The sequence below is a fragment of the Lissotriton vulgaris genome, chromosome 12 (assembly GCF_964263255.1).
Source record: "Lissotriton vulgaris chromosome 12, aLisVul1.2, whole genome shotgun sequence".
NCBI classification, from domain to species: Eukaryota; Metazoa; Chordata; class Amphibia; order Caudata; family Salamandridae; genus Lissotriton; species Lissotriton vulgaris.
The window spans coordinates 357,073,015-357,100,826 of NC_141700.1; the positions used below are offsets into that span (position 1 = coordinate 357,073,015).

Genomic DNA, 27,812 nt, shown 5'->3' on the forward strand with positions numbered 1-27,812 from the left:
AAGGTCTCTTCCTAGCAGACATACAGGACTAGAATCGCAAACCACAAACTGGTGCTCATCACTGTACTTCCCTATTTTCACCTGCACGGGTTCCGTCAGAGGACTGGTCATTCTCCTGTTAGCGACCCCCACTACTTGTATGGTCTCCCCAGACATAGGCAGGCCTGGCACGGCGGCTGACCTGATCGTGGATCTGGTGGCTCCTGTGTCCACTAGAAATGTCGTGGGGAACCCTGCCACTTCGGCCTCAACATAGGGTCCCCTCTGATCCACCTCCAGAGCTGCCCCGAGGGTGCAGTCATCCCTTTCTACCCTCTGTCCAGTTAGTGGGTCCACATAATAGCATTCCTCTCCTCCGACAAACAGTGGCATCTGTCTATAGGTCTTACCCATAGTCCCTACTCTGGGGGGCTGCGGGAACTGAGCTCGGGGAGGTGGCCCCCCCCCTTTGAGCACCTTTCCCTGGTACTGCGTTACCCCTCTTGCAGGCGCACTCTGGGTCACTTCCTCTTCTACCTCTTCGTCTCCTATCTCCACATTATAGGGACACTCGCGTTTCCAATGTCCCACCTCGTTACACTGGTGGCACCTGGTTGTTTTCTTTAAGGTAGTTATATCTATCCTTGGTCTAAAGGTGGAGTTCTCCTCATTGCCTTTGTTCTGACTGTACTGTTTCTTTCCTCCAGTACCTGTTCCTGGTTGCTGTTGCTGCTGTCCCCCCTTCCCTGCTGCCTGCATCTGTACCACCATCAGTTTCTCCTTTAGTTTCTTAGCCTTAGAGTCTATCTCATCACAGCAGTACCTGGCATACCTCAGTATTTCGTCTAGGGGTTTATTTTGCCAACAGATCAAGTGTTGCTGTATCATTAAACTAATATCCGGTCTCAGACCCAAGACGAACTTGGACACAAACTGCCCTATGTCCTTTGGATCCATTACATCCAGACCGCTATACTGTTTGAACGCCTTCAGCAATCTCTCATAGTATTCGTGAACTGTCTCTTTGGGTTCCTGTCTGGTTCGGTCAATTTTTACCCAATCTATGTCTTGCATTGGCACTTTATCTTTCAGCCAAGTCATTACTCTCTCGAACTTTGCCATCACACTCTCGGACGGCCCATTAGTCTTAGCATCTCTCTCGGGCTCTATGGTGGGCCACTCAGCGCTAACCTTGCATGCGGTCCACAAATCTCCTGGCACTACTATGTCAAACAGCGTGTTCAAATCTATCCATAGGACCTTTGAGATTTTTACGAATCTCTCAACTTGCTTATACCACTCCACTGGGTTCTCCCGCAATTTGGGGAAAGAGGTGGTAAAAGCAGCTAAATCCCCCCTACTCCAAGGGACGTGGACGTAGGTCCCATTTGCGACTTCCCTCAAAGGGTATGTCTCTACTCCCTGCTGTCCTCCTGGTGTCATCATGAGTGTGCTTCTCCTGACGGTCCCTCTCTTGGACCACCTCTCTTCCCACTTATCTAGGGCCCTCCATGTCCTTATTCCAGTGATCAGTTCCCTTATGTGTGTTTTCAATCCGATGGTTCGCCTCTCATCTAGGTCTCGGTCTGTGTAATGTAGCCTGTGGTTGCCCTGTAAGGCTTTGGTTCTTGACAGGTCTACCATATACTTGCCTGCTAGTTCCACTAATTTCTCATGGGTTGCTCTCGCCTTTCGAGTTACGTCCTTTGCTATGAACAGAATTTCACCCTGCTCATACATGTCTATTCTTTCTAAGGGCAGGGTACCATCTACCATGTCATCCAGATCTGACTTTAAGCTGGAGACATCGAGCCTTTTGGCTTTTATTTCTGCTCGTAATATCTCCTTAGAGGGAGGTTCACAGGTGTCTCTCCCATCCCAACTCCGGGCCCTTCGTTTGGGTTCGGGAGAGTTGGGGAGTGCTCTCTCTTGTTCCCATCTCTCCAGATCCCATGCTCGGCCATCCGATCTTGGAAGGTGATGGAACACAGGCTTGTTACCCCCTATCTTACTCTGTCCGTTCTCTCCTCTTTTCTCACAGTAGGACTCCCTGTTATTCTCCCTTCGGTCCTCATCCCCTCTTGGCCTTGTATCACTCAGTATCTGATACGATCCTTCTTGGTTTCCCTTATTCCCTGGGCTGCGCTCATGTCCGTCATCACAGGGACTATGGTATGGCCTTTCGCAATTCCCACTCTGCTCTCTATTGTCTGACACGCAGTGGATACACTTAAAGCTGTCTCTGTACTCCCGAGCCCTTCTATCTTCATCACTACATAGTGGGCGAGACACCCCTCCGTTTTCCAGGTCCGATCTACCTCCACTCCGGGCCCAATGGGTGCCTCTCCTACTGTCTTTCTCCCTCCCGTCCCACTCCGGACTACTCTCTTCAGCCCCGCAGTGAGTTCGGGCTCTGCTGTCCTGCCTTTCCCTTTCAGCTTCCGCCCCTATGATGCTCTTGTGAGCCTCAACTGCCTCATCCCATTGCTTCATGTACTCGTTTAACTTTTGAAAGGATTTCCGTCCTGGTCCCCTCATATCCTCTGGGTACCTAATGTTCCCCAGTTCTCCTGCCGCGGGTACTGGGGTACTCCACTCTCTTGGTATCGGCAACTGGCTTGGGGAGTTGATCGTATCATTCCTTCTTGCCATCTCTGCTCTTTCTCTGTCCCTCCTTACCCGTTCCTCCCCTCTAGCTCTGTCTGGGTCATATATTGATACTATAGGACCTATGGTAACAGGTACCTGCAGTGCATCAGGTAACGCGTAGGATGTGGCACACTCCATTTCTGGCGCTCTTTGCACCACAAACCTCCCGACCACCTGTTGCACCTGGCTAGGCTGGGACAGTTCTTTCTTTGTAGCAGGATCCCATTCGGAACTGGGAAGCGGCCCATGCTCTCCTGCATTGCCCCCCCCTTTGTCGGCATCTCCTTCTGCTCTGTTATACGGAGGCGGCCTGTCTGTCAATAATCTGTTTATCAGGCTATCCTCTGTCTCGCTCTCGTCATCTTCTTCTAGGGGGCTTTTATTCCCGGGCATTTCTAACACTGGATACAATTTGTTTACTTCCATGTTGTGCGCCCTCCATCTTTTAGCATCCTCATCCCACTTGGCATCCTGTACTGCCCTTACCGAGCGTTTCACTCTTTCTTGTCGTCGGTTCATGTTCTTTTCATGCGCTGCCCTAATCCATGCATTAAGGGCTTCGAACTGAGTTGGTCTAGGCAAGGGTCTCGTCGCGGTCATAACTGCTTTTAGTCTGTGTAGCACCTCTAATCTATACGTCCCGTACTTCGGGAACGTGAGTTCCTCATTTCCATCTGTCATCTTACTCCACTCTGAGATCCACAGAATCGTGTGCAGCCCAACATTTACCCCCATGTAATGAGCTGGCGTACCCTCCGGCGGGGCTTCTTCCCCTTCATACGATCCCCTACGTTCTCTTTTAAACAGCGCTTTTAACCATTTAAAACACTTCATAATTATGCGCAAGATTTCCAGCTTGAATACTCTATTTACTTCCTGATGACAATCCACCAATCCTAGCGCGGCTTTGCTAGCTGGCCTATCGCAGCGCGGTCTTTCACCGGCCGACCAATCCCAGCGCGGCACCTTCTGACGTCACTAGTCTCCGCTTCGCAGCAGCACCCCTCCTTTCTCAGCTCTCCTCGCGGTCATGCATGCGTCCCATTCATAAACCGAAAAATGACTACTTCCGACCAAGCGGTCACTTCCCTCGACTGTACGTCCACAGTCTATCTGTAATTGTCAACACAACTGACGAGATGTCTGTCGTCACTCTGATAGGTTCTTTACGCACACAGTAACTTCCGACCAGCGTCTGTTACTCGCGCACTCACTCCCCCTATCTGGTCCTTCGGGTGGTCACTGGTACCTCATGACCCCCTTCACCCTGGTTAACAATTACTTCTGGGTGTCCGATACACCCGAACCACTTAAGCTCTCCTTGAGCCTAAGATTTCCACCGGTTGCGCGCGCTCACAACCTGTTCCACAGTCTCTCTACAGTCATTCAACTCCGCCAAACATTACACATAGATACAATACAAAACACCGCAATCTTAACACGCATGACCCTTTATACTCACTCTCGACCGATACTGCTGCTTCTCTGCTTCACGTCATCCGGTCCTTCTTCCACGGGCGGTTCTTCCGATCATCGGTCTCTAGGGGGCTTGGGGTAATCTAACCTGGCCTAGATCACCTTCCTCAAGAAGGCAACCATTCTCTATAGCTACCAACTGGAAGGGTTGAGATTTTGATCAATACCTTATCACTATCGATCTAAAACCCCGGTCTGGTCGACTGAATCTTTATTGCCTGTCATTGAGGAAAGAAAGTGCATCTCTTACCAAGTTAGTTCCCCCAGTAAAGGACTCTGCTTTAAAGAATCACAAACAACTTCTAGCTTTCAAAGATTTATTATAAGTTGTAGGTACAAGCATCTCAAGATGAGATTCACCAAATACACGGGCCCAACTACATACACGTGTTCTCTGAAAGCCCTCAGACGAACAACGGAAACTATCAATACCAGTTCTAAAAACAATAGTGCCGTTAGCATAGACACGTATTGAAATCTATCGCTCATTACAGGCGGAAGGAAATTACAGGTTAGGCTTTCCCTACCCTGCTCTAGATGGTATCCCTACTTAACCAAGTCTCAACCTATCAAAGGTGTCAGCAGTGAATGACTCCTAAAGGAAGCCACCCACTCTCGAACTCTTGGTGAAAACCTATAGTTCTCCAGTCATGACCCCTCTCTGCCTACCCATCCGCTCTCTAAAGGGTCCTCAGGCGTCTGCTCTAACTCCACCCAGGGGTGCTGTCCCTAATACAAAATACAACAATATTCAGGACGCCCCTCGTGAGACGCCCCTCACGTGGTGTAGCTTCTGGCTGTTTCCATGATGAGGCCTTGCGGTTAGAGTCGACCTTGCTTCTCAGACTCTTCTCCGGCCCGCTGATACCCCTTAAACATTCCGGAACCCTCCTCCATGTCTGGTCCATCTCTTGAACAAACTTCTATTCATATTATTTATAATTGAATACCCCCTTTTCTCTTCCAGACAGACATCTGCAGCCTACTCCCAATTCTCATGGTTTTCCAACTGCCTTGCAACATTCCCCAACCCAGATTAATACGTATAAATCAACATTAAAACTTTCCAGCTCTACTACATTTTATAGCATTCAACTTCCTCTTTAATTATTAGCATGTTAGTACTCATTTTCTACTGATTTCGGTAAACACATCTATAAATCAAAAAGCCTACTCATTAATTCCAAACATTAGTACAATCCATATTGTATATTTTAATCGCCTTCCCCCTCCCGCCTTGCTCAGGCCCTAAGGCCTACCACATTTCAACGTTTCCGTATGCCATCTTATTCTCTAGCAGCTACACAACATGGATTCAGGAATAATCACGCTTAATAAAATCGCATTTACTTCACACAACTCTGTATTAGTTCCACTTCTATTTAAACTTCTATATTAACTACACATTTCAGAATATAACTTTGGATACTATCAGCACTCATGGCATTTCTCTTCATGATTTGTGCTTACTACGTGTAAGTGTGATGCATTTCCACATTTTGGTCAGTTTGCGCTCTCTCACTTATTTAATCATTTATTCTTCCATCGACCTTTACATATACATATATAAAACATATTTATTTTTCAGAAAGACACACATTCACTGGATAGTGTCATCAGTGATGTCATGAATGATGTCACTGACCATGTCATGAGTGATGTAATATGTGACGTCATCAGCAGTGCATTGCAGGCGCGCAAGTTATAGTGAGTCCAACTAACTATAACGTGGGAATTTCAATGGTTTTATGTCAGTAAAATCTCCAGCTAACTATAACTGGTGTCAAACCTATGGTTTTTTCAGTGAATTATTATTTAAATAGCACACTGTACTAACCGATTTGTCTGTAAGATTTGCACTCTGTCTTATTATCACTCATTTTATCAGAGTCAAAAGGTTGAAAGGCTGGCTCATACCAGCCAAGACTGATGTTGAGAGCCAACAGTGTTTTGACTGGAGGTCAGCCAATAAATTCTTATATTTGCTCATTTATAAATTTGAATGGTCAGGATCAGATTAATTATATGATCCGTGTTTGGATCCATGATTATGCTTATTTCTTTTTAAATTATAACAATGGTAAATAATTCATTTTTTTTAAAACTGATCTGTCATCACCCATTTAGCACAAATTGCAGCAGTGTAGATATTTTATTTTCAGCTCTAACCATATCAACATCTGTGGACGTATATGCATAGAACAAAACATGGATAACAACTCAGTGCAAACAGAACATCAGGAACTAAAAAAAACAGCAACCATTGGTAAAGTCAGTAGGTCTGGCCTTTGGGTCCTATTGGGTTCGCATTTGTAAGTACCAATTCTAATTATTTACAACAAAATCATTGGCGTAACTTATTTATATCAAACTGCTAACAAGCACTTGCAAAGCCAATAGATCTGGTTTGTTTTAAGCCTATGTTTGTTTTGATGTAATTTGTCTGGCTGCAATAGCAGAAAACTCACAAAGAAGCTTCTAAATACTGGTCACGCAGCATGCTGTGTAAGGAAAAGGACTGTAGTTCACATGTTTAATGCCATGGCCTTAATTAGTTATGGCAGTTCGGGCTGGGCTGTTTCCATGAGGCACAGGATCAGACTGATTTGCCTATGGCCATGTCTGAACTGGGGTGGCAGAGTGGGCTAAAGAACGGTGATGGATTAAACCCAGATCAGTTGACTGGGGGTGAGTGCTTGTATTGTCAACGCTCCATCCATCATTTCTTTGTTTTTTCTTAATTAGTTATTCCAAACCCCTTTTGGAAACTTCCCCACCTTTTTCATCTCACATAAAGCAAAGTGGTCCATAATAGGCTTTTGACTACAGCAAACAGCTACACGCTGTCTCGTAGGCAAGACCTAAAATCTGTGTTGTAAAACTGTGACGTTCTTGGAGTCAAATGTAATACTTGTGGAGCAGGAAGGATGAGTGACTGCTTTGCTCCTCTGCGGCACTCACTTTACAGTGTCTCTGGGAGGGAAGGAGCCAAGGTGGCGTTACTCAGAGTAGTGGAGTCAGACACTTCAGTGAAAGAAAGCTGAGGGTCTAGCCTCCCCTGGTGACATCCTAGGCCATGAATGTAGGTCCTCTGGCTCTTGGTGCCACCACGCTCCTGCATAAGTGGATCTGTGGTGCTTTTTCACGCGGCTAAGTTGATCCGAAAGTCATGCAGGTCAGAAGCAGATGCAACTATCCTCAGCTTTTCTGGGAAATCAAGTTCAATTGGAGAAACACTGGTGAGAGATAGCAATGGGGTTCATGGATGGTGGAATCATGGAGGACGGTGGTGGGGGAAGCCGCAGGGGCGTGGGGGGAAGCAAAACGTGGGTGCGGGTGGGGACAAAGCAACACGGAGGTCACAGGGAGTGAAGCAAGGTAACAGCGAGAGAGAGCAATGTAGAGTGTGGACCTGAGGAAAAGAAAACAGCCAAGAGAGAGGAATGCCGCTGCCCGCGTCCCCCACAAGGGGACATCAGCAGGGCAGCCCCCTTAGTGCCCATTAGTCGTAGCCCCCCTTCCTCCAGTCCTCGGAGAGGGAGGCTCGGGCAGTCCTCCACCCCTCCTCTGGCCGGGTGCACCAGTGACGTGCACCCGGGGGAGGGCGAGTTGGGGGCGGGCCGGGTATTTAGGCCCCAGCCGCCAGCATGCGTCCTCTTTGCTTGCTGGCTCATTGGGCGGGCGGGGCAGCAAGGGGCTGCCTTCCCTGGATCGCCCGTAAGATAACCCACTAAAACGTCATACTTTTGTTGTATCAAAATAAACCTGCAGCAGTTCTTTACCCATAACAATGTGTCCTGTGTAATCATTATATGGGCAAGTGTATACAATGCAATGGAAGCGGATGACGGTGTGGGCACTAAGAGATTTGGTAAGGGAGAAGAACATGTGCAAAAGATAGAATGCTATACTGAGTGGAAAGGGGGAAAGAAAAGCATACTAGGGCAACAGCTACAAAAAACCCATTCACTCTGGTGGAGTGCTTAAACGAAAAGAAAAATAGCATCTGAAAAATGATCAGAGGAAGCACTCAAGTAATGCGTCCATGCTCGAGGGGATGGACAAACACAAGAAGAAGAATAGCCCACACAAGCATGAATAAGAAAGAATCAAGCAAATGACAGTGACAATAAAACCAGTCAATGGTAAGCAGTGGGCGCCTTCTTAGCCCATTGTCAGCTAAAAATACATCTCCCAACAGACAGCGAATGCGCTGCCTAGTAGGCAACACTAATAAGTAACAACCCACTTGTGTCTGAATTGCAATAGTTAAAATACATAAATCAAAGATGCAAATATAGCCAAAAGACAAGAGAGATAAGTTGAAGAATGCTTCTGTAACAGAATTTATAATTAATTCTTGGAAGTGAATTAAGCAAAGGAGACTTAAAACTCTAGAACACTGAGCACATATGTTGCCAGATGGTGTGATTGTTTCTGAAATCATCTACTACTGAGCCCTTACCCTTCTAACCAACCCCATTTTATGTTGGAACTTTAAGGCTTGAATGTGAACATGGGGATGAATTAGTCTCCAGTTGCTTGTGGGTATAGCTGTGTCCTTCTCTGCAAGGTACAACATACTTTCTCCCTTTCTAAATGCCACATTTACTGTCAGCAACACCCAGTCAAGAGGAGATCTGCGATCAGGGGTCATGGTGGCTATATTCAACACAAATTCCATTAGACCTCTCCCCAACGACAAGACATAGTTTCTCATTGAGGGTTAAGTCAGTGGAGGTAATGACGTCCGCTGATTTCGTGGGCTACCACCCACGATATTTAGAGATCGCGGCCTATCTAGTGGAGCTCTCTATGCCTTCTTAAGGGTCACAGTACAGTAGACAATTGGTCCAAGTCTAACAATTCTTAGGAACAAACGAAATTCACATTAGGCATTAATACACCAACAAACTACGGATATATAGAATAATGTTATTTAATCACATTGAACATCTTCAGGTGCTTGTAAATCAGCAAATGAGACAGCACAAATGACTCAAAAACGAGTGCCAAACAAGTGCCCCCCATGTAAGGGGGAAAAAGGGAAAGAGAGAAGGTATTGTGCATCAAGTGAGGGATGGAAAACTGTAGAGGGAAAATAGTGACATTCTATTCATCACATAATTATTTACAGTGAAACACTGCTTTTTTTAGGCCTCACAATTGAGTGATAAACAATACATAGCCATGATTTGGAGTAATATATCACAGTGAAAAAGCACTGTTGATCCAACTGGCATGTGGCACTGGCAGAAAGTTTACATTGCATTGAAAGTTTACTGAGAGACTGTCATGTTTCATGTGGTCGCTCAGCAAACTTTTTTGGTTTAATGAAAAGAAACTCCCAAAGCAGGTAAAGCGTTGTCCAATAGGATTCCATTACTTTTCATTTGGCTTCAAATATTGTATGAAAACAGTATGTTTTCTATTTCTATTTATGATGACATATTAAGAAGCCATCAGAACTGTCTCTCTCTTTCCTAGATGTGCTTATATAGAGCTGGCTGCCGTCCACTTTTGTGTGAGTGACCATGCCGCGGCTGCTGTCGGAGAGATTTACCCTGATGTTAGACTAAAGCTGTTTGCCATCCATGTAGATAACATGGCTAGAAGGCGCCTGCAGCTTCACTGGGCACTTTCCTCACTGGTTTCATAACAATGTAGAACTAAGAGGTGACAGGGGATCCGGCTCTGCTCAGAGGCAGAGATAGACATTTTCCCAGGGCAGCCCCTTGAAAGGGTCTGCAGTCATTCACTCGTGCATTAGTTCCATCAATGTGCATTAGACTCATTTATGGGCTCTTCCTCATTCCACTTATCTGACTCTAACGACTTAGGTTTCATTATAGAGGCTCAGAGGTTGTGACTGCAGTATTAGTATGCTTATTCTGATTCTATGAACTTTAACAGCTTTCAAGATTGTACTATGATATTTTTATAAGAACAATTCAGTAACAGATAAAGTATTTTTAACTACATTATTATCTAATCAACTCTTCTAACCCTCATCCACATAAAGAATAGATGAGGGGAGAATTAGGAAACAAGTAAATGGCAAAATAAAATAAAATTGAATAAAAAATAAGTGAATAATAAAATAAAATATAAAATAAACGAAATGATAATCACTATACACTTATGGTTAGAACGCATTGAATCCCTTACACATTTTGAAAGATACTAATTTGATTATTACTGAAATACTTCACTTTTTCATAATTAGATATATATAATGCCCATAATAATTTTTTTTCAATTTTGGAGGTTTTCCACTCAAAAAACCCTTATTTGCTGTAGTTAAGACCACATTTTTTCTCTAATAACAGTACTAACTGCCTTGGAAAGATTGATACTGTTTTATCGAACTTCTGATGAATCGTTAGAATATAAGTTCTTGAACTATTTTTATTTTTTTTGGACTAAATATGGGTTATTTCCAGGACCTTTCTTGTTAAAGCAACACAACTTGTATTTCATATCAGCTTTTAGGCCATGATGATAAATATGTCCACATTGTGAATTTTTATTTTTAACCTCAACCAAGGAAAAGAAACTCTTAAAAGTCAGACTCAGTATTCTCGAACATTCTCTTATACTTTATGTATCCAACGCTATCAGAATCAGCTTGTAAGTAGATTCTAGTGGCTTAGCTAGATCTACTGCCACTAGGGACGGACCCTAAGTTTGCTGCATGGTGCGAGGGCAGAAGTAGTGGCGGCAGATGGATGACTTGTTCTCAGGAGGTGCGGGGATGGTGATAGTCGACAACAATGACTTGCTCACCTCCTCCACCCCCAAAACAGTGCTGTGCCGCCCGCCCCAGATACGCCACTGTTAGAATCCCTCTATTTAAGGCTTGACACCAAGACCCAGACCTCCAAACTCCCAGAAACCTTACATTGTGCTTCATATACAAAAGCGTTGAGTCAGGACTTTGGACTCTTATAAAACATATATTTCACAGGACTGGCAAAGTCCTTGCACTTCGGGTGCAATACACAATATTTAAGTTTAGGTAGCTCTATTCTCTGCACGTTGAAGTGAAGGTAAGATGGAAATGTCAAGCTCATCTCGGTAACAATCTGGTCCCTTTAGCAGCTCGCACACTCGTCCCTCTTTTAGAAGAATGGAGCTGTCACCTTCATGGAGGTAGGTCGTCGCCAAAGTGCTGATGGATGGTTGATGAATGCCCAAGAGGCCAAGGATTCAATGAGTTGATACAAGGCTTACAGAGTGAGGCATCTGCAAAAATCTCCAGGATCAGCCATTCTTCAGAGAAACATGATCTTTTGCTGGCATATGAAGGTAATTCAATAGTTTTACATTCAATGATAAATTGTGTATGGGTGTATGTTTTTACGATTGAAGCTATTGTGGATATTTGGGACATGCGTCAAGCTAATTTACCTGTCGCAAAGGAGCCGATTCTGTGAATCAGCTCCTTTGAAACCAGTAATTTGCCATTTGGGATGCATCGAGCCCAAACCTCAATTGCAAAAATAGGTAATCGCAAAATGTGCGATTACCAATTTTGAAAACGCATTTAAGGAATCGCAATTTGTGATCCCTCAAATGGAATGCAAGAACCAAACTGAGATTGCGACTTTGCATTAAGGAATCACAAATTACCGATATTTTCAAGGGGATGGTAATTTGTGATTCCATTGAAAAATGCTAAAACATGCATTTTTCTAAATGGCATGTGGCACACACACATGCCCTTAGGACATTTATGTGCACCACATGTGCACGCTTACCTGTTTTGGGGGTGCATCAGGGTGGCCTCTTGGTCCCCTATCACCCTTAAAATTGCATTCACAATCTGCGAGTATGTATTGCGTACTCGCAAATTGCGAATGCCTTCCCATTCATTCCTATGGGCTTCTCGGCCCATAGGAATGAATGGGAAGGCATTCCTTAATTGCGAATAGCAATTGGCGAATCGCTATTAAAGAATATGTAGGAATCACATTTCTGTTTGTGAAACCTACATGCATAGGTTATTTAAACTCCCTAATAGTGATTCCTTAACAACCGCTATTACGCATTCGCAATTCCCTACTTTGATGCATGTGGGACATTGCTTCTTCTTTATTGATGATAAGAATCATTTTTAACCCCTTCGATGCGGCCGCGATTCCCCTGGTGTGCTGTAAACAGCACGAACAGGGGCGGGCCGTGACGAACCTCAGCCGTCATCAGCACACGAGCACCGTAGTGCATGACGGCTGGGGTTCGTCATGAGCATGGAAGGGGTTAACACACACACTCTCTCTCTCGTATGTACACAACCTGTAAGTATCACTATCGTCCCTTTGTTCCTGGCCTTAGACCGAGGGTGAGAAAGTTCATGGGGTCCAACCTCCGACTGCACACCCCTTGTTGGGGCCTTCAGCCCGCCAGCAAATGTTGGGAAGGCCGGACTCTCATGACACTGTAGCACACTGTACTGAATGGACACACAGATACTATACAGCTGAGTGGAAGTCCATGTTATTTTTAGATAAAAGGCTATTTACTGCTGCACAAAATGATGCTTTGCATCCTTGTTGTGTAATGTAATGAAGACCCACATCATATCATGTATTCTTCATTTCTCTAAAGTGCCATATGACCAGCTCAACTCAAGTCAGGTCAAAATACTTTATTTCCAAGAAATACATTCTTATAGAAATATACACACAATTCTTAAAAATATATATTTTTTTAAATACCCTAAAACAGCAATTCATAAATATATCTTTCAACCACACATACTAACAATTTGTACAATTACAAGCATATAAACATGAACATTTCTCCATACCGTGACTCACTACAGTTCACAGCCCAAGATCTCTCACATATTTACAACACTTTAAAAAACATAATAAGAATTTAGCCAATGACAAAACAATTCATATCACTCCAATCGGCATTTAATAAAGTGCAAAGTGCATAGCAGCTTATCTCAACTATATTTACTGATGTACAAATGGATGCTTTGCACTCTTGTTGTGCAATGAAGACCAGATCATATTACCTATTCTGCATTTCTCTGAAGGACCATCTGCACAACTCAAAAGCATCACGAACATGCCCCTTCTAAAATGTCAGCCGTTCATTCCTCAATGGTACTTACTGCAATGATGATTGTGCTTTTCTCCTCGGCAACTGTCCCCATAAATGGCATTCATTTTTCAAAATAGATTTCAATCTTGGGGTCACTAAATGTAACACATATTTTTCTGTGAATTGCTTCCTCCAAATGCCATGCCGGGGGTTCCCAGTAATGTCACAGTCCGGCTGGATGCTCGGTTCCTCAACTCTTATTGCAATAGCTCACAGCCTAATATTCTACCCAGTAAAGCTAAATTTCAGTTTTTATGTTGCCACGGCAACAATGGTATGTAATATGCATAGTGACCCATGCAAAATCAATTTTTTAACATCCTCGCCAGGGATAGTGATTTTTCACTGCTACACACAACCTATGTTCATCTAGTATTCTTTATTCCTTTATACTCAGGGCCACTGGAATTCTGCAGCAGAGGAGGCGCAAATTATGCAGTAGGGTTGATTAAATTATGCAGCAAGAAAAGACAAATTATGCGGCACACTTTGCGATAGTATTCCTTTATTATCTTGTACTTTTTACACTGGTTAACACTCTCTGGGCATTAGGTGCACTTAATTAGTAACAGTTTAACACACAAATACAGCAATAAGCTAAGAAAGGTGACCAGTCAACCTTTTGCAACGGACTTTCCACTGCTTGGCAGCACGTGTCGCTATGTTTTTAACCGTTTGAGCTAGAAACCTTTTTTTTGTTAAAATCTGCAGATTTTGCGACAGATAATGGATTATGTGGCGCATGCAGCAAATCTACAGTTATGGGGAAATCATAGGCCCTGTTTCTAATGATGTTGTAAAACTCTTTTCATTCCATAATGAAATCAGACATTTGCAACCCAAGGAGACACAGTTGAGGAGTACATGGCACATTTTTTTGCTGGAATACAGTCAAGAACGAACTGAGTTTTGGTGCAAGAAGAGGGTAAATACAAAAATAATACAGCGCTACTTTTGCTTTACAAGTAGAGTGAATGTAAATGTCCAGGAATTTATATAGCGCAAATCACCGAGCGGTTTCTAAGCGCTTGCTTAGGGAACACGTCCTGGTATTCCCCTGTGAGATAACCCCGGCAGGGTATCCGCAAGGTGAAAGCCAGGCATCCCACCACGAGGGGCCGTTGTGGAGATTAAGCAAGCTATTGCCCAGAGTCACAGAGTGTGAACCCGTGAATCGAGTAGGCACCGGAGCGAGAATTGTCTAGTCCATGGACATTTTAGGACTCAAGACCCCACCGAGCCGGGAATTGAACTCTGGTCCCGGGCTGACCTCTGCTTCCAGGTCTGCCTCCTCTTACCAGTGAGCCACACTTCTCCACAGAGGACTTCAGAGTAAGGCTGAGATGATGAAGGCTTAAGAAATGTGTGGGGACTTTGTGCTAGAAAACTGAGGCGGGCCTAGGTTGCCTGACTCCATGCTCTAACCTTTCAGAAACAAAACTCTTCTTTCCAAATGAATAGAAAAAGTGTTAAAATTGGCAGCTAAGCCTTCGGCTCAATATCAAGCTGTCCCTTCACACTGCAAAGGTTTATTTGACCCTAGTCTGTCCAACAGCCATAGATGCTGTGTACTCACACATGGCGTGCCAGCTGCCATCCAGCTAGCCTGATCATTTGGCACATTTTGCAGGCTGAAGCCTGCCTGGTAATTTACATTTGTGTACATTTTTCCACTTTCAGGCAGATGCTTTAACCCTCTTATGCCATATTTATTCATGTTATTCATGGTCAAAACCAAAGTGAGTCTGGCCTCTAAACTATTGAAGACGTTGCCCATTAGTCTTAGAAACCAAACCAATTTACAACTGTTTAGGAAAGCACTAAAAACATGGCTTTTTTGCCCCAAAACCATAGCTGCTCTTTATCCCCCTCTTGCATAGATCAATGACAGCTAGCGCCAAGATACCTCGGCGAACATGTGCTTTACAAAACTTTCATTTCATGCACGCAGCTGTTGCTACAGCTGACAAACGAATGTGCAACCACAAATAGGTCGCAAGACTGCCCTTAGGTATGTCTCAGTTTCATTAGAGACGAAGCAAAATGGCACACTGACCAGATAGCCAAATGTCCTAGGACAAGTATGACTATGACTAATGTATTTGACACCTGAAAAAGCAGACTTCCTTGTTGACAAACTGTCCTCCCTTGTCCTCCTCTGGAATCAGTAGCGGCTCCTCGGGGGAGCGCTACGGCCGGTGGGGTGGGCGGGGCAGGGGAGGGGCAGGGTGGGGGGTAGTAAACTCCACAATTGGGCGGAACAGAGTTGAGTAAAGAAAGAAATAAATGAAACGAATTACATTACGGGCGCTGCAACGCCAAATCGGTGTTGCAGCGCGCAATGTAATTAGTTTTATTTATTTATTTCTTTACTCAACTCCGTTAGGCCCAATTCCGGAGTTTACTACCCCCACCCAACCCTTACCCCGCCCCGCGTCACCGCCCCGCGTCACCACCCCGCATCACTCCCTCAAGGAGCCGCTACTGTCTGGAATATTCAAAGCCACTCCCTCGCACAACCGAACATCTAGAAAGAAAAAAACTGTGTAAGCATTATTAAATTGTGCTCCCCGACTCAGAAACAATCTTTTTGGGTCTTGAGACCTGCCCCATCTCCTACGTGAACTTAACACACATCTCTTCCTGCAATACCTCTACCGACCGACCTAATGATTTGTTTTTGACATACCCCAGCTCTGTGTATTTTGCATTGTGACCATATGCCCTTGAGTGTAACATGGCCTGATCTGAAACCTCCTTGCTAAACACCATTCACTCTGAGTTAAACCTTTGCTGTTTGAAAAGCTGGATTTCTCCTTCTGGGTAGGGCGTCTAATTTTGGAAATACCCCAGAATACAAAACCTATTTAGGAATCCCATGTTGGAGGAAAGAAATGTGTCCTCAAAATAGGGATATTTATTTTAGAATTTTGTAGTTCAGGGGTCAATGCCTCAGTGTTTCATGCAATTCAATGAAAGTTCACACTTATCTACATGTAAAACCCTTTAATGGCAAAAATAAGTTTTGTTGTAATAAAATTATGCATATTAAAATTACAAACCTGAGACATCATAATTTGATATGCCTTACTTCTCTCCCAGATTTATTACTTGGAGGAAGCACGTTCAGCAGCAAATACAACTGTGAGTAGCTTTGACGGGTCTATATGAATTTTGCACATCTAGATTCGGCAATATTTTACCATTGGTATTTAGAAATATGTTGCCACTCTTTCAAATTCCTTGGCGAGCAATCTTCAGTTTATATCACAAATTCTCAATTGGATTTGGTCAATCCTCAGACTGGGCCACTCGCAGTGCTTAATTTGTAAAAGAATAGGTCCCAGGGCACACAATTTTGCTCAAAAGCCTGCAGCCGGTGTTATCGAATATCAGGGTGGGCGAGGCGAATACCGCAGCTGCGTAGCCTTGATTCCAAACCATATCTCTTTCATTCATCACTAGAGACTCCCCTGGCACTTCATGTTACTCTTTCATGTTCTTTTCCATCACTGCTTTCTTTTATTTGTCCCTCGTTCTCTGTCTTTCTCTCCCTCATTTTTCTCCCTTTTGTGTTTTTCTTTCTTTTGCGCAGGGCCAAGGTCCGATGAGGAAAAATAAGTGCCGGCCCCAAAAAATTTGTGATGGTGGGCCCCACTTGCAACCACTGGCTCACATTAAGCACTGCACTCAAAGACATTTACATGCTTTGCTGCTTAGCCACTCCAGTGCAGTTTACTTCATTCAGATTCCCTCCTGTCCTGACCAGTACCCTGTTCTCTCTCTGCGACAGAACAATCCCCTAAATGTGATCCTACCTCACCATGCTTCATAGTGGAGCTGGTGTTTTGTCACTGTTATGTTATCAGGCAATGCAACATTTGGCTCCCTGGTCTTCTGTGGATTGTGATCTTTATGATGTATTTGAGCTTTCAATTTTTAGGTCGAGTCTAGTAGACAATTGCAAGCCATATTGTGGCTTGGCGAGAACATAGAGGAGCTTAGAGCCCTTCCATTCCTTAGGATGACTTGTTGGCTTTCGTTCTCACTCTCATTTCCCTGCTTTTTATTTGTATCCTAGCTTGTCAATCTTGTGCTTGACCCTCTTATTTAGCATTGCATCTTTTCAATCTCTTTGATCAGCTGGCCCTGCTTGCTTTTAAAACACTATGGGACAGATGTAGGAAGGCAAATACCAGTCGGTAACGGCCAATTTCGGCCGTTACCGACCGGTATTTGAAGATGGAGATGTAGGGGCATGTTAAAATACAGATTCGGTAATTTTACCGAATCGGTAATTTTACCGATTCTGTAAAATACAGAATCGGTAAAATTACCAACTAGAAGTTGGTGGTAAATAATGAAAACCCTTTAAAAAACATTTTTTTTGCTTTTTAAACAGTGCCATGTTGCAGACATACATGCCCTAAGGGCATGTATTTCTGCAACATGTGCACCCATGCACAATTGAGGGGTGCAACAGGGTGTCAAAGTGACACCCTGCCACCATTCAATGTTTCCCCCAATTACCGAATCGGTATTTACCGATTCAGTAATTGACATTCATTCCTATGGGCCTCCAAGCCCATAGGAATGAATGGCAATTACCGAATCAGTAAATACCGATTCGGTAACTACAGAATCATACCGATTCGGTAATGAAATCTGTAAAATTACCTAAATCCCGATTGCCAGTTCTTAAATACCGAATCGGTATGATTCGGTATTTAAGAATCGGTAATCTGGGATTACCTACATCGGGCGCTATGTGTTTCTTTAGTGTGAAGCTCTCCATTAGAGTGCATGTGTTTTCAAGCGGCGGCTTCCCTTGTGTACGTCTCTCCCACTGCACTCTGTGTAGCTCTCTCTTACCCTGCTGCCTCTCCCCATCCTCCTCCCTCTTGAGCTTGGCTGAGGGCTTCTCCCCATTCCTTCTCCATAACCATGCCCTCCATGTTGCTGTCCCCCAACTCCTGTGTTGCTTTCACGCCCACCCTCCCCCCATTGCATTTATGTCCTCTCTTGCCCTATACTTGTTGCTTTTGCTTTTCCTCCAGTATTGTTTCTCTTTTTTCCCTCACATTCCCTCCAATCCCCGGCGAACTTGCTTTAAACAAAAAAAAGTGTGCATTTTAATAGATTTTTAGTTACTGGTTCAACTCGGAATGCTAGGCAATAAAAATGGCTTCAGCATTCCGTCCATCATTTGTTTGCGTAGCACTTTTCACCCTAAGTGGTATGGGTATGCCCAGACGTAGGTCCCTTGCTCACTGTGGCACTGGACTCAAGCTAGCCTGGCTGATGAAGGGTAATGCCCAGAAACCGGTCCCAGGATGTTTGTTTCCAGTCCAGGGAGGACCTGGCTTGGCAGTTTGGTCTGGACTGTTCCCATGAGGCACAGGGTCAAGACTGATTTGCATATGGCTGGGTCTAAACTGGGGTGGCATGGTGAGTGAATACTATCTTTATGTCCACACTAGGGCCGGATATCCTCCCTGAGTGCAGACATAAAGATAGCATTCGTAAATGCCCTTTGTGGATTCCCAAAGTCGTAAACATAGATGTTTGGTCTAAGTTTAGACCAAACATCTAAGTTTACCTTTGTGAATCAGGCCCTGTGTTGGCTATGACAGGGGCCTTCTTGAAAAGCCAGGTTTTCAATTTCTTGCGGAATTCGAGGACTTAGTCGACATTTCTGATGTACAGAATGAGGTTCTTCCAGGCTTTGAAAGCCAAGTAAGAGAAAGCATGATCGACTGAAATACGCACTGTGTTGTATAACTTTATAGTAGGCCTGTGATGTGAACAGTGAGGCCAGCTGGTTAAAAGTGGCTGATAAAACCCACAAGCGCACACACACACACACACTGTATGTGTGTGATGTTATGAAACAGTGTATGTGTTTGAACTTATGAAAACACTATGTGTGTGATCTTATGAAAAACTGTATGTGTGTGATATTATGAAACACTGTATCTGTGTGATGTTATGAAACAGTGTATGTGTGTGATGTTTTGAAACAGTGTATGTGTGTGATCTTATGAAACACTGTATGTGTGTGATATTATGAAACACTGTATGTGTGTGATATTATGAAACACTGTATCTGTGTGATGTTATGAAACAGTGTATGTGTGTGATGTGAAACACTGAACCTAATTTATGAGGGCCCTTGCGGCCCTTTTGTGCTGCAGGAACGTCACTTTTTGGACGTTCAGGTGGCGCACTGTGCCGCAGCATATTTACAAGGCCTCATAAAGCCACTATACATAGCTTTTCATGACCTTGCAAATATGTGCCCCATTCACCAGAACACTGCATGAAAGGGGCGCTCCATGGTTGTTTCTGTGGGTGTTCCCACACAACCCCCATGGACCCTGAGGCATTCTTAGATTTACGAGGCATCGTAAACCTGGGAAACCCTCAGGATCTAAGTCCACCCCAGGGCTGGCATTAGGGAGGTGCAATGAGTAGAAAGGTTTTAATTTCTCCTCGTTTCTATTTGTGTTGCTGGTCATAAATGAGACCCACTGTATGTGTGTGATGTTATGAGCAATGCACGTAGAGCTTGAGATTACATAGCTAACTTTAACTGGTAAATTGGGGGACTGTATCGCTTTTGTATTTGAATGTCACTCCACATGAAGTCTGTTCATGGAATTTGTCATTTTTATTTCAGCAAACAACGATGATTCTTCATAGCAGGGAAATGTGACTGCCTATTCAGCTAAAGTTAATTTTAGCGAGCTTCAAGGGTTATGTAATGGCACACAATGACAAAATTACCCATCTCCAGGAGACAAGGACTGCCGCCTTTGACTGTGTCCTATCACCTATTTGCCCATTTTACCTACAGTGCATGAGGTGAACTGTATACGGTGGATATCTCTCAGGCACTCCGCACACATCCCCCAGTCATTTTATTTGTATTACTACATGTGTGTGATAAACACTGCTCGGACTCTGGTTATACACTCTGCTTAGTGCTCAAATAAGACAGCCTGCAGAATTTGTGCGTGGTCCAATGCAGGCTATGTGCGTGGTGCAACCAATGCACTGTGGGTATTACTCAGGTACACCAGACATGGCCGGCAGCCTTCAGCAGTGCACCATGCACTTGATTAACACAGTGCATGACCTGCCTCCCGCTGTGTGCAGTGGCATAGCGTGGGGTCCCAAAGGGGCGGTTGCCCCGGGCGCAAAAATCTTAGGGGCATTCTTAGGGGTGCAAATTTCCAAACGAAATGTGGAAGGATACTTGCCTTGCCCCGGGCACGGGCAACCAACGCTACGCCGCTGGCTGTGTGTAACGCTTAAGAAACGTCATCACAACCTGCAGCCTTTATCGTGGGCCTGAGACATAAACGTGTAATGTACACAAAGTGCACATTCGGCAGCTGTGCACTTTGTGTACCCCTCGTGCATGTCTGAAGGCAGTCCACTGACATAACCACGCCATATGTGTGCCAAACATAGGATATATATGGTCTGCGGACGGGATCAATTAATGGTAAATACAGGGAACGCTCTTAAGCAGTGCCTTCTGCAGAGGGCACATGGTATAGTCTGTAAAAGGGTCTTCTCCACATTGCACACGGGGCAAAGCCACAGGCCATGTGCTATATGGACTGAACAAAGATCATGGCACAAGGTCTTGCCATATGTATGTAAAATGTAGGCTATATCATAACAGTAAACATGTTTTAGGTCAGAATAGCGAACACAAAAATATTATGATGGTAATTGTATATAGGTAAGTATAGGTTTACTGTTTTTAAAGTCCCAGCTATGTACCTTGATGATGTATATTGTTAAGGTACAAACATGTGGAGTTAAGAATAGTAGATTTACATATGCATACTGTGAAGATATTTATGTGGGGTTAAGAACAGGAAATCCACAGCAGCCTACCTTGAAGATGTATATCGTTAGTTGTTGAGTTTAAAATAGTACATTTACATAAGCATATCTTGAAAATGTATATTTGGAGGTAGTTAAGAGTAGGAAATCTACAGCTGCTTACCTTGAAATGTATATCATTAGAGGTGGAGTTAAAAATTGTAAATTTACATATGATAGTTAAGAGTAGGAAATCTACAGCTGCTTACCTTGAAGATGTATATCATTAGATGTGGAGTTAAAATTAGTACATTTACATATGTTAGTTAAGAGTAGGAAATCTACAGCTGCTTACCTTGAAATGTATATCATTAGAGGTGGAGTTAAAAATTGTAAATTTACATATGATAGTTAAGAGTAGGAACTCTACAGCTGCTTACCTTGAAGATGTATATCATTAGATGTGGAGTTAAAAAGAGTTAATGTACATATGTTAGTTAAGAGTAGGAAATCTACAGCTGCTTACCTTGAAGATGTATATCATTAGATGTGGAGTTAAAAATAGTTAATGTACATATGTTAGTTAAGAGTAGGAAATCTACAGCTGCTTACCTTGAAGATGTATATCATTAGATGTGGAGTTAAAAATAGTAAATTTACATATGATAGTTAAGAGTAGAAAATCTACGGCTGCTTACCTTGATGATGTATATCATTAGATGTGGAGTTAAAAATAGTAAATTTACATATGATAGTTAAGAGTAGAAAATCTACAGCTGCTTACCTTGAAGATGTATATTATTAGATGTGGAGTTAAAAATAGTAAATTTACATATGATAGTTAAGAGTAGAAAATCTACAGCTGCTTACCTTGAAGATGTATATCATTAGATGTGGAGTTAAAAATAGTTAATTTACATATGATAGTTAAGAGTAGAAAATCTACAGCTGCTTACCTTGAAGATGTATATCATTAGATGTGGAGTTAAAAATTGTTAATTTACATATGTTAGTTAAGAGTAGGAAATCTACAGCTGCATACCTTAAAGATAAAAAACATTAGATATGGAGTAAAAAATAGTACATCAATACTATTTTGGTTGTGATCTTTCTGTAGTACCACATTTAATACTTGCTATTCTGGTACTATACCATGACCTTTTCATGATATACTGTGCGCTTATCTCATTCAAGGAGTGGTCTAGTAAAGAAGCCATCTTAAAAATGCACACATATCCTAATAGCTTATGCTTTTTTATTTACCTTTAATTATTTTAGGGATCATGAAAAAATGTGTTCTCATATATAAGTATGTCTCAATTACGTATTGGGGGAGACGACAATCCTCCAATGCTTTTTCTGAGAACATACACAGACGTGCATTAGCCTGTTTTTTTTCTGCATCAGAATACAATCATTGTGAGCCAATATCTGTTCCCTTTTTGTTCTCTGTGTCTTTAAGGGACAACATGCAGATAATAACAAGCCTTAGAAATGAAATAGGTCTTGCATTTGCTTGAGTAAGAGCTATCAGCGTTGTAAATGACAATGCCTTTTACCCACGTGTTATGGAGTTTATGTAGGTGGTATGTAGTGTAATTATGTGGGTTAATTGTGGAATTGTGTGGTGTGGAGTGGATTTGTGTAGTGGAATTATGTGGCATGGTCTGCATTGTAGTTGTGTGGATAGTAGTTATGTGTATACTGGAATTATGTGGAGTGGAATTGTATGTCATGGAGTGGGATTGTGTGAAATTATATTTTGTGTTGTGGAGTGGTATGTAGTGGAGTTTAACCCCTTCGATATTGATGACGAACTCAGCTCGTCATCAGCCACGGGTGACGTGTGCGGATGACGAGCTGAGCTCGTCATGTATCGCGGTTAATCGAAAACAGCCGCACAGCGCAAAAATCACCGCAGCAGCGATGCGGTTAACAATGTGGTGTACTTTTGAGTTTTGTGGCATCATGTGGAATTCTGTGTTGTGGATTGGATGTATGTGGTGCTCATTTGAATTATTTGGTGGGTTTTAAATTATGTGGTGTGGAATGGAAATATGTGGGGTTGAATTGTGTGGCTTGAAACTGTGTGAAGTTGAGTGGAATTATGCAAATTGAAATTACGTTGCATGGTCTGGAGTGTATCTCTGTGGATTGTTGCTATGCGAGAGTGGTTTTATATGGGGTGTTCTTATGTGGTATTGACTAGAGTGGTATTATGTGGTGTGTGATTATGTTGGGTGGTGTTAAATTGTGTGGCGGGGAATTGTGTGGTGTGGAATTGTGTGGTATTGTGTGTCACACTAAACTTGGTAACACTGCTGGAGATTGGTTGCATCTCATTTGTAATAGTTTAATATCTAACTATATCAGTAAACAACAGAAAGGTGACCAGTCCAGCTTTGAAAAGGGTCTTCCATTGTACTGCACCACGTGTCGCTGCTTTTTTAGTAAGTTCATAACTATTTGAGCCAGAAATATTGTTCTTTGTTATAATCTGCAGATTGTGCGGCAGATGATGGATTATATGGCCAATGCATCAAAGGTATAATTATGTTAAAATTGCTGCGGCCACATAAACGCATAATTCCAGTGGTCTTGACCATATATAATGTCTTCCTGTGCTCACCATACCCGATAAGACAGGGTAAAATTCAATATTAGCCAAGAAGAACGTGATAAAGCATGGGTTCACATACACCTCAGAGAGAGAGAGGGATAAAAGCTGAATGTTTTACAGAACAGCATTTCAGCCTCCAGACCCACATGAGAAAATTCAGGAGCTGCAAAAGAGTGAACTTAAAAGGACCAAAGACCTGAAAGAAATCCAGTCCACTCCTTTCATTCACTCCCCTTAACTTTTCGGCTGAACCAAACACAGAACAGGTGTACGGAAGTAGGGAGGAGCCAGTGTCCCCAGATTCCCAGTACAGTAGTCTCGTTGATCTCTCCTGCTTCAAGCCTTTCTTCACTGAATGCACTGCACTGAAAACTAAAAAGAAATTGAAGTAAAAGAAAACAGCAGTCAAACAAAAAAAAAGTAAAGGGTGCAAACAGCATCTTGCCACCCAAGCATCTGGTAGGCTATGGCTTCAGGTTCTCGGTTATAAGCTTTGCAAGCATTTTTAAGACGTTTATTTGAATATTCCTCATGCCGTGTGCCTGTAATCCTACGATGCAGCTAGCACACCGGCAAGGGAAGTAGGTGTTTAGCCATGCAGCTTAATGGAGTGAGATGCAGTGAGCAGGAACTTACAAGATGGTGGTCTTAGGTGAGATGACAGGCAGGGGTTCCAGCAAGAGATGCCTGCTGCACACCATGGTGCAGAACCACAGGCAGTGGCTGAGGCAGGAGGCTGCTTGGTGCAGAAGGGGGATCAGCACCGCCGTCACGAGTTGCCACAGGTCTAGCCACTCTGCAATGGCGAGTGGAGCATGGGGCAGGAAGGTCTTGAACCAGTGGCTAAAGTCACGGAGCGGTGGGACGTAGGCAGCAGCACCTCCGCTCTTGCCTCTCGCCGATCCTCTGGTCACTACGACTGCAAAGGCTTTCCCAGTCTCAGGGTAGGGGCCGTGATGTTCAGAGTTGTGGTGGGGTGTATGGAGCCGGACCTGGCAAAGTGCAACCGATCTCATGGTCGGTCAGCCTCAGCTGCCATTACCTCCGGAGATGGATGCTGGGGAGTCTGCCACCTGAGGATCCCCTTGTTTTTGGAGCCAATGAGGAATGCAGGAATACTAGAGTTCACAGCACGGACAATGGTAGGCGGAAACAGAAAATGTACCACTTTGAAAATTGAAACAAATGAGGCATAAGGGGGATTGGGAGGGGCTGCAATGCCTCATGGGCTCGGCAGTGCTCCACTGCGGTGCTCGAGCGCTTCAAAGGTATTTCCAACAATGGATCATCCCGGGCATCTAGCCAATTCAGTGGTAGAAGTGGGGGGGGGGATCGGTGGGCACGGCGTGCCCCTACTTCTAAAAAATTGTTCAGTCCGATCCCCTACTTCTTGCTTTCAAAAAAGAGTCCCGGGACGGCAAGACTATTCCAACTTTAAAACTTTTTTCTTTCGCTTCCAGGGGCTGCTTGCACTTCTCTGTGAACTCCAGAGGCTGCAGCAGTCCCTCCCTGAACTCAAACAGACCGAGGAGGCCCATTGTCATTCCGATTGAGGCTGATTACCTCTTTCGAACGACAATGCACCGCCCTCTGCCTTTAGCATATCAAGTGGCCCTGAGATTAGAGTTGATGATTAGAGATGAGCTTTCCCCAAGCAGGGTACTGTGGGGAACTTGACACCAGTGGCTATCTTGTGACGAGTTGTGAGTGTGTGTGTGGTTAGTGGATGGAGGCGGCAAACTCAACCCCGGAATCTAGCCCCTGGCGCTGTTAATGTTCTACAGATAAGTGTGAATGCGTGGCTTGTTATCTTCACGATCTTTTTTTAAAATTTAATGCATTTTTATGTAGCGCGGACTTTATCCGAAGGTGATTGCAGAACAACTTCCTCAGCACCGATCAACCTCCCCAAGTGAGCTCCGTCGATATCTTGCAGACAGGATGCTGTGGCACAATTGTATCAGCAACTCCTGGCACATACTTTTAGTAGGGGGCTCACATGTGCGAATTTAATTATGTGTTACCATAGTGACTACATATCAGCCACTATGTCTGTTTTCCTTCTCTCACTTCATGGTGCTGCTGTACGCTAACATTTATTCTAGTCAGGATTTAATTTCACCAGTGAAATGGGTTTAAAAACTTAGAAACAGATGCACTGGTGCGCGCAGCCTGCTGTTTCCTTTAGCAACCTGCGGAGGTGCATTAGAAGAGCCAGGAGTACAGCGAGGAATCTGTACACCATTATAAGAGAAGGGTTGGAATTGTCTGTATGACTGCAGAACGCCATGCAAACCTTTTTACTGTCTTTTTGTGCTTGGCTGAAAGTCAACATATGCAGGCCCTGGTGAGTTTAAAGTATTTGGCATTGCCCTGGCTGAAATGTTAAATGGCTGTGTGTGTGTTTTCAAATGACGTGATTTGAAAGTCTTTCTTCTCATTGTTTTGCAGAGCAAAAGAGCGAGAACTGCGTTAAACACATGAAGTGCAAAATAATGTTTCTTTGTGAATAATTTGAAAGAGCTAGCAATGACACGTTTTGACCTGTCAAGAGCATTGTGCTGGTAGACCCATAAGACGATTCATAAAAGTACCCAGCACCAAGCTTTTTTAACTTTTTCTCTTTTGTTTAATAACACTGTTCATTTTACGCTACACTATTGGTACCAGGCTTATCCTGTCCTGTCAACAATATACCATGCCTCCCTTCCTCTTTAGCTTATGCCTACTTATGTTTGCTCACTAATTGATAATTGGTGTCTTCATTTTACACCCCACCACTTTCAAACTTTACCAGCCAGCTCTGCTTGACATCTTTGTCAATGTTGTACACAGAGTGAAGTGAGCTGGGCAGGAGCAGTGACCGGACAGAAGAGGCAACAGGAAAGGAGAGGTACTAGGGCAGGAGAGGTGACGGGGCAGGAGAAGTGATGGTGCAGGAGAGGTGACTGGGCAGGAGAGGTGACGGGGCAGGAGAGGTGACGGGGCAGAGAAGGTGACGGGCCATGAGCTAGAGCAGTAACCGTGTGTGAGCGGTGAAAGACAGGAGCGGTGAAAGGACAGGAGCGGTGAAAGGACAGGAGTGGTGAAAGGACAGGAGCATGTATATAAAAGAGCAATATGTTATGTGTATAGTTCAGTGGGTACTGCTTTGTGTTCACTTCCCGAATGAAAGGACACTTGAATACATATGGCCTGGCAGTTCGGGCTGGACTGTTCACATTGGGCGCAGGATCAAGACTGATTTGCATATGGCTGGGTCCAAACTGGAATGGCATCCAGAGCAAAAAACGATGGATTTAAGCCCAGATCTCTGAACTGGGGTGAATGTATGACATTGTTCTGCATTCTGTCCATCAATTGTTCTTTTTGCATTTGTCACCCCGAGTGGGACAGGTATGCTCAGACATGAGTCCCATGCTCTCCATGCCACTGGAATCAGGCTATCCTGGCTGATGAGGGCTGAAAGCCCGAAACCGGTCCTAGGATGTTGTTTCCAGTCCAGGGAGGACCTGGCCTGGCAGTTCGGGCTAGACTGTTCTCATTGGGCGCAGGATCAAGACTGATTTGCATAAGGCTGGGTCCAAAATGGAATGGTGAGCAAATAAACAATGGATTTAGGCCCAGCTCTCTGCACTGGGGTGAATGTATGATATTGCTCTTCATTCTGCCCACCAGTTGTTCTTTTGGCTATATTATGATTGAGCAGCTAGCTGGCTGACATGAATATGAAGGAGCCTTTGTGGGTTTCCGTGAGTCTAGATTCTCCTGAAGAGTCCCTTTCTCTTCTGAGCCCTGCTTAACACATTTGTATAGGAGGAGCCCTGCATTCATGTCCTCAATGTTTGAGACAAAAAATAATCATGGATTTCTGAACAATGAGCGTAAAAGCATTAAGGTAACATGTTGTTCCTGCTTATATTTCACATGCTTTACATAAACCTGTATTCCCTATGAGTGTTTGCTTTTTCCTGAATTAAACCTCAAATAAACATATCCATCTTTTAATTAAATAACGTTATAAGCTGTAACGGGTCAGTGAAATGCTAAACGTATTAAAAATTGGTATGTTTTGCTATTTCTAGCCACACCCCTGACTCCGCCCACTGATTCAATCTTCGGTTATTCCTGCCCC

General features: G+C 43.8%; 1 protein-coding gene across 1 annotated transcript in view; it reads left to right on the forward strand.

Annotated features, from left to right (window-relative positions):
- Window positions 1-27,812, forward strand: part of NETO2 (neuropilin and tolloid like 2) — a 364,319-nt gene that overhangs the window by 166,008 nt on the left and 170,499 nt on the right. The gene's annotated exons all lie outside the window — the stretch shown is intronic.